The sequence below is a fragment of the Phasianus colchicus genome, chromosome 1 (assembly GCF_987193195.1).
Source record: "Phasianus colchicus chromosome 1, bPhaCol1.hap1.1, whole genome shotgun sequence".
NCBI lineage: Eukaryota > Metazoa > Chordata > Aves > Galliformes > Phasianidae > Phasianus > Phasianus colchicus.
Genome location: NC_143436.1, coordinates 65,418,336 through 65,425,673, shown reverse-complemented (window position 1 = coordinate 65,425,673; position 7,338 = coordinate 65,418,336). Strand labels below are relative to the sequence as shown.

The following is a 7,338-nucleotide window of genomic DNA, read 5'->3' as shown; positions in this document are numbered from 1 at the left end:
TGATGGGTGAAATAAAAGCATAATTTTGAACAGAATCAAACAAAGCAAAAATCACATCCTATGTACAGTACATTTCTTCAGTATATTCAAGACCCAGGAAAGCATTTCAACTCATGCAAATCTTCCAGTGGGCAACTGAGAGTACCTGATAACATTTTTTTTAATATCTCTTGGAAGACAAAGCCATTGCACCTCCCGGTCAGTAGCAGTATTACTTTAGCAGCTTTCCAAACATCTTAAAGTCTGTAGTCCGTAGAAGGACTGATCTTTTATTATACAATGCATTTTTTTATGAGATGTCCAAGAAGGAACACAAAATAAGGACCAAAAACTAAAAAACCTACCAAATTGGAAGAAAAATAAAAATAAAATAAAATAATCCCAATCCTGTAAGCTACATGTAACTGTTGTAAATGTTCTTTATACTTAAGAGGGATATTGGCCTCCAAAATACTTAAGAACACATCTTCCCATCTACAACAGCAATGTTGTTTTTTTTTTAATTTATTTTTCTATGGGGGAGGAGGGTGAATGGGGAGGAAGCTGTTGCTGTTGTTTTACATTAGAGTTGAAGTCTGTTGTCATGTTGATAAAATTACATAGCAAATGTAAGATTCTATGATTAATAGGTGTCAAGCATCCTGAGGGCAAGTTTTCTTACTACCCTTATGGGAGCTGGAGCACAGCACCTGCTTTGCTGAGCAAAGGAAGCTTTCAAACATCTTTATTCTAGACCAGGCATGTCCAACCCACAGCCTGTGTGTGGCCCAGAACAACTAGTAATGCAGCCTAGCCTCTGTTGCCACACCATCATGGTTGCACCTCTGCCCTGCAGAGCAACCTGGCCCCAGGTGCTGCTGTAACCCAGCTACAATCAAACAGCAGTGCGCGAATCCGCACTGTCTGAGCTGAAACCAGGACATGGGGAAGGTGCAGTGTAGTGCTAACTCAAGTTATAGCCAATAACTGTTTGCAGTTTCACACACTGGCTAAACACAGACCTATGAGGAGTAAAAAAGATGCAGCCATGCTTTCTGCTTTGGTAAAGGAATTTGAAAACAGGTTTCAAGATTGTCAAAATACATCAGTTTTTTGGTATACTTTCAGTTCCATTTTCAGTTGACATAAATACTTCACCTGCCAATTTTCAAATAGAATGTATAGAGGCGCAATCAGATATTCAACTCAAAAATCTGATCATGCCTCTTTACGAGATAAAAATATCCCATGCTTCACCATCATGTCTTATTCATGTCATCGCTTTTTGGCAGTATGTACGTTTGTGAACAATTAAGCATGTTAACAATCATGGATGAAAGAGTAAAATTTCATCAAAAGTCTCTGACAAATACCTTGAGAATTCACTAAGAATTGCAACCAGACTAAAAATTAAAATAATCTTTATAACTTATATATGTTAACTATACTGTATATTTTACAAGGGCTGCTCTGAAACTAATGCCTTCTATTTTATTATGTTAGCCCACAATATCAGAAGCAGATGTTGGTGGTATAGCAAGTAGAGGTATAGTAGAGGTTAAACCTTCCCACCAATGTCCTGTTACATTTTATTGCCATGTTACAGATGGCAGCAGAGGGGCAGTCTGACAAAATGGCATCTGACGTGGAAGTGCGCATGAAGCAAAGGTGTGTCACTGAATTCCTCCATGCAGAAAAGAACTGCACACACTGATATTCATTGATGCTTGCTGAACATTCCTGGAGACTAAACAGTGGATGTGAGCACAGTGAGGTGGTGGATGGTGTGTCTCAACAGTTGTGACAGTGAGTTCCCTACACTGGTGCACATTTCTAAGAGTGTGGCATGCAGTCTCTTGTTCATTGCTAGTCAAAATATGTAGCTAATGATGGTGACTATGTTTAAATCTTTTTTTTTTCTTTTTTTTTCCCCTTTTTTCCTTTTTTTTTTTTTTTTTTTTTTGGTAGCTGAGAATTTGCTCTATCAAGTGGTGTTACTGTGCTCTTCATATCTGTTGTAGTTTTCATGGAAATAAATAGAAGGCATTTCTTTTGGAGCACTGTGTGTTTATGCAGCCCAAGAGAGTTTGTCTTCGCTCAACATGGCCCAGGCAAGGCAAAAGTTTGGACACTCACGTATCTAGGCCACATGAGTCCCGTATGCAATGATTTAGATGATCTGAAAACTAAGCTACCCAACTTTTCTATAAGTACTGTTGTGACCTAATGTTGTTTTGTGTCATGGAAGTAATAAATGGTGTGATCTACATCTGACATTCTCTTATCTCCTAAAACCAAGAACTAAAAACTGTTTTCTACTAGTTCTCAAGCAGAGTGTCACTCCTTGCTGTGTCCAGGAGTAGAATTCCAGTAGCCACACCATATTATTTCAGTCCTTTAACTCATTGTAAATTGCTAAAATACTTTTCAGTTGGTCTTCATGAGCTGCTTCATCATCTGTTCAGATGGGATAAAGTCATAGAGAATCCAAAGCAATTACTGACCATACGTTCACCCAAAACTGACTGAGGCATGCAGGGTAGCAGAGTTCACCGACTTTGGTGAGCATTTGATTATGTTCCACACACCTCTATAATATTACTTTCTATTCCAAAGTATTACAGCTATTTCAGCAGATGCCCAGCATCTGTGGGCTTGATGGGGTGCTAATCCTATTACAAGGTGATGATTGGAAGCCTATAGCTTATACTTCCAGATGCTTTTAGGATACAGAGACCACATATGCTCCAAGAGGGGAGAAGGAATGTTGGGAGAGCTGTTTGGGTGTGAGAGTTTCATACAGTATTTGCAGAGTTTCAAGAGTTTCCGGATAAGTAAGGACCACAAACTGTGCATACATTAAATAGTAGAGATTCATGGCACTCTTGAAAGTTTGGAAGACTTTACCCAGCAATATGCAAACCTGTTAATACTCCCACTGGAATGTGTCAGAGATCCCAGTAACTCTTGGCACAGTACACCTGGCAATCAGCCACTCAAGCTTCTTTGCTTTCAGGAAAGTATGGAGGCCTTGTGCACAATTTCCCGGTCTTTCTTCAGAGTGAGAGGTTCAGGTGACTTCACTTATTCCATTCTGGCACTGTAGATGTGGTGATCTATGGGTGCCACTTTAAGGAACATGTTAGTTTCCTGGTCCTTTTTAACAGGAATATGTTGTTCACAATCCACATTCACTTCCAAAGATTGCACAACTCCAGAGCTCAAAGTCCCCACGAAACAGTCATAGAATCGTATCACAGAATAGTTTGGACTGAAAGGGATCTCAAACATCATCTAGTTCCAACCCCCCTGCCACAGGCAGAGTTGCCAACCACTTACTCAGATACTCAGACAGGTGGCCCAGGGCCCCGTCCAACCAGTCCTAAGGAAAGAGAAACAACTGTTGATCATCATTTCTATGCATTATTGTGGAGCCCCACAAGATTTGGTAAATATCTAAGCTCCAGCTGCTGAAATTGATGCAAGAGTCTTAGCTTTACTTACAGTAAATGCTAGCCTCCAGGAGCAAGGGAAGGGTGTGAATTGGAGGGCTAAAATAGATTCCAACGTTAACAAACCCAAATGCAAACATTTTTAAACAATGGCTATTTGCAATATAGATTAAAATAAGAATATTATTTGCACACACATGCTGAATCTTTTATAATGTTCAAACAAACAGGCTAGCAAAGTAAAACAAACAGTATTTCAGCAAGTTAACAGCTATGTAATTCTATCAATCTCACACTTCTTTTGACTTACCAGTATTAATGACAGTGTAATGAGATAATCAGTCAATATGCCCTTATCTGGCAGGACAAGAACAACTACGCTGCAAATGGAAAAAAGAGTGATTGGAAAACATTTTCAATAAAGCATCAATAAGACAGTAGGGGTTCAGTTCAAGTTTATTGAGATTAGATGTAAAAGTGTTGAAATCAGGTATATAGAAGTAATAACTGCACAATGTTATGAAACTCATTTTCCACCCCAGGTCTCCTTTAATGATAATGAAGCATCACTGCTGTCCTTTTACTGTAGTATCAGTAATAACATGTAAGCTCTACTGGCTGCACTGCAACCAACATTTTTTCAGAATATCTCCATAATAGTTCTCCATTCTATGTTGCCTGCTACCAAGTTGTAGAAATAATGTTTGTACTTGAAGAAACAAAAAGACTTAAAAAATAGTCTAAAATAGTCTTTCAGTATCACCTCCATCATTGTTTTTAGAGATGTTGCAACATACATGAATTGGAGGAAATACCAGAAATACTGTTTTCGCCAATAATAGCATATAATATGTTACAGAATAATTATACATAAATATATATAGAATACAATAATCAAGACTACATGAGAAACATCTCTGATAACATTATCCTATGGATTTTGTATAAGAAATGATATGAGATTCATAGAATACCCCAAGTTGGAAAGAACCCATAAGGATCATTGAGTTCAACTCCTGGCTCCACCCAAAAATCAGACCACATGTCTGAAAGCATTGTACAGACACATCTTGGACTCTGGCAAGCACGGTGCCATGACTGAAAAATGTGGTGACTTCCCAGAGAGGCCTGTTTCAGTGCCCAACCACCCTCTCAGTAAAGAATTTTTCCCTAATATCCAACCTGAACCTTCCGTATCACAACTTCATGCTGTTCCCTTATTGAGAGAGTCTCCTCTTTCCTAGGCAGAACAAATCAAGGGACTTCAGCTGCTCCACATCTTACATCCAGTTATAAGACTTCTAAAGAGAAGGGAATAATTAAATATAATTGGTACTACTAATCTTTCCATCTGTTAATAAACAGTCTTAAAAATAACTACCTGCTCCAAATTATTGCATGGCATGCTCTGTGTCAGGGGTATCATACTGACACTGGCTTCATCTGATAAGAGCTCAGTTTTATAAGCATGGGTCTCAGCCTCGCAACTAAATCCATTAGTTCTGGGTCTTCATGGAGTACATTTGACTTCAAGAGACATTCTGTGGAGTTACAAATATATCTGTGCCACTGATTTTGCTGCAGAATGAGGCCCTTTGGGAGCAGAATGAAAGGAGTATCATGCTTCTTACTGATGTATTGTGCCAGAAATCACAGCTTTTGTCTTAAATGTTGTAGTCTATAAACCAGCTCTTCATTACTGATGCATTGTAAAACATCTCAATTTCCATTTTTGACAATCAGAGCTGTTTTAAGTTTCCACTATTGTTCACTACTTGCCAATTGTTTCAAGAATGCTCAGAGCAAAATTTTTTCTTCTGTCACCAATTTTTTACTTCAGTGATGCCAACTCTATAAATACCTTTCATATTCATCAATATTTTAAGTATCAAAGTACCTATTAAAAGCTGTTTTTCATTCAATTATCATACAAATTCAGGATAAAACTGGCAGCTTCTGCAGAAGAGAAATCTGACTCCTCTGGATGAGAAACAGTATGTGGGCAACATATCTCATTAGACTTGTAGAGTATTACGTAGGAACAAACTTTCCTTTATAGAGTTTGTCTACTTATTTCAACAAAGACTGGCAGAGGGTGCAAAGAAGATAGGCTCTTTTCAGTTGTTCCCAGTAGCAGGACAAAACTGGAGGTTTCCTCTAAACATCAAGAAGCACTTTTGTGCTGTGTGGGTGATGGAGCACTGGCACAGGTTGTCCAGAGATTCTGTGAAGTCTCCTCCTTGGAGATCTTCAAAAGACACCTGGGCATGAGCTGGGGCAACCTGCTCTGGGTGTCAGATTGACCAAGAGAACCCTTCCAGCTTCAGCCATTTAGTGAGTCTGAGAAAGGGGGCTGCATAGGATTCTTCCATTCTACCACAAAGAGATTAGCATTCAGTCCTTTTTCATCTCCATCTCATCCTGTCCACTGATGCCCAATCTCTCTAGAAGGCTATAACTGAAAGGTACAAGGCAATGAAAGAGAATTTACCTTCAGCTGAATGCAATTCTTCTGATCAGTTTGAATAGTCTCTTATGATGGGATTGGAAGTGTCAGATATGTTACCAGCAGCATGTTTGCCAAAACTAATGAAAAAAGTCTGCTGAATGAATGCAAGTTTAGCAGGAAAACAGATGAGTGAATCAAGGAAAGCACTATATTCCTACCACCAGAGTGGTGTGAATCTCTCTAAATATATAGATTTTAGTAGTAAACTCTTACCTGTTCTTTGCTGGAGGTATGTGCCCATAGTACAAGGGAGTGAAGTAGTATTTCTATTTAACTTCAACATGGCAAAGCAAGCTAAATACTTTCTCAATTTGTTGCAGGGGAAACATGGGGAGGAGTGTCTTGTCTGACACTGTCTCCTGGACTCTAAAACTGTCATGGTAGCCAGCATACATAAAGAGGATTACACTGAACCTTTAGGCAAAACATCAACTTTCACTACAGGAAAACTGTTTCCGCCTGCCTCAAGCAGCACTGTCCTGATTTGAAAGGAATAGCTTTGTCTGAGCATTTATGGCCAGGAGAAATACACAAGGGAAAAATCTGCTTTGTTTTTAAGTCATAAGTACATAGCTGTAGGCATGTTTATAAAGTATGTATATAGTGTGTGGACACACAGATGGATACATTTATCATGGTGAGTCATACCACTGGGGTATTTACAATCTAGCATGTGGTAGTGCTCTGTATCTCTACTCTATTCAAACTTTTAACAAAAGCAAAAACATCCATACCTGCATTCAGATACAGCAGAAGAAGTATTTCTTTTAAAGGATTCCTCATAAGCATTAGTCTGATGGCAAGCAAACACTTCTATAGTAATTGCCATTTTCTACAACGTTCTTGATCTAAAGAGGAAACAAAAACACATATCAGCCTAACTGTAATCACAATGAAAGGTTATCATCAGATGCTGTAAGTAGGTACAGTAAAGTGCTGTTTATATGATTTCCAGAATTTGATTACACACATACTTTTTATCTCCACTCACATAGAGCTTAACGATTCCAGGATATTTGCCAGTTACAGTACAGGGTTATAGTCCTAGGAAAATGTCTGATTTTTTCACAGCATAGGTTATGCTCTTGTAAGCATAGGACCATAGAAAACCTTTATTATGCTTGTACCACCTTTGGAGCAATGATTTTCTGTAAACAGCTTAAGCATAGCATCCCCGAGGTACTCCCAGACAGAACAAATGCCACTGTTTCATAATTAAACAGTTGGTCTAAAGATTTCTCAATAGACCAGTAGTTCCAAGCATTCAATAACTTGGAAAATACGTATTTTGCAAAAATGTTATTCTAATTTCCCACAGGTAATTCAAATTAATTTGCATTTACATCTGGAAAATAAAATCCAATCCCTGCATGGACACCACAGGAAGTATTACGGGCT

General features: G+C 38.5%; 1 long non-coding RNA gene across 1 annotated transcript; it reads right to left on the bottom strand.

Annotated features, from left to right (window-relative positions):
• Window positions 1–3,747: 3,747 nt before the first annotated feature.
• On the bottom strand, window positions 3,748–6,773 carry LOC149919669 (uncharacterized). The gene is made up of 3 exons (XR_016463668.1): window positions 6,675–6,773; window positions 4,614–4,732; window positions 3,748–3,811 (listed from the first exon to the last, which is right to left on the bottom strand). It is a non-coding gene; the product is annotated as an uncharacterized LOC149919669 (long non-coding RNA).
• Between the last annotated feature and the right edge of the window lie 565 nt (window positions 6,774–7,338).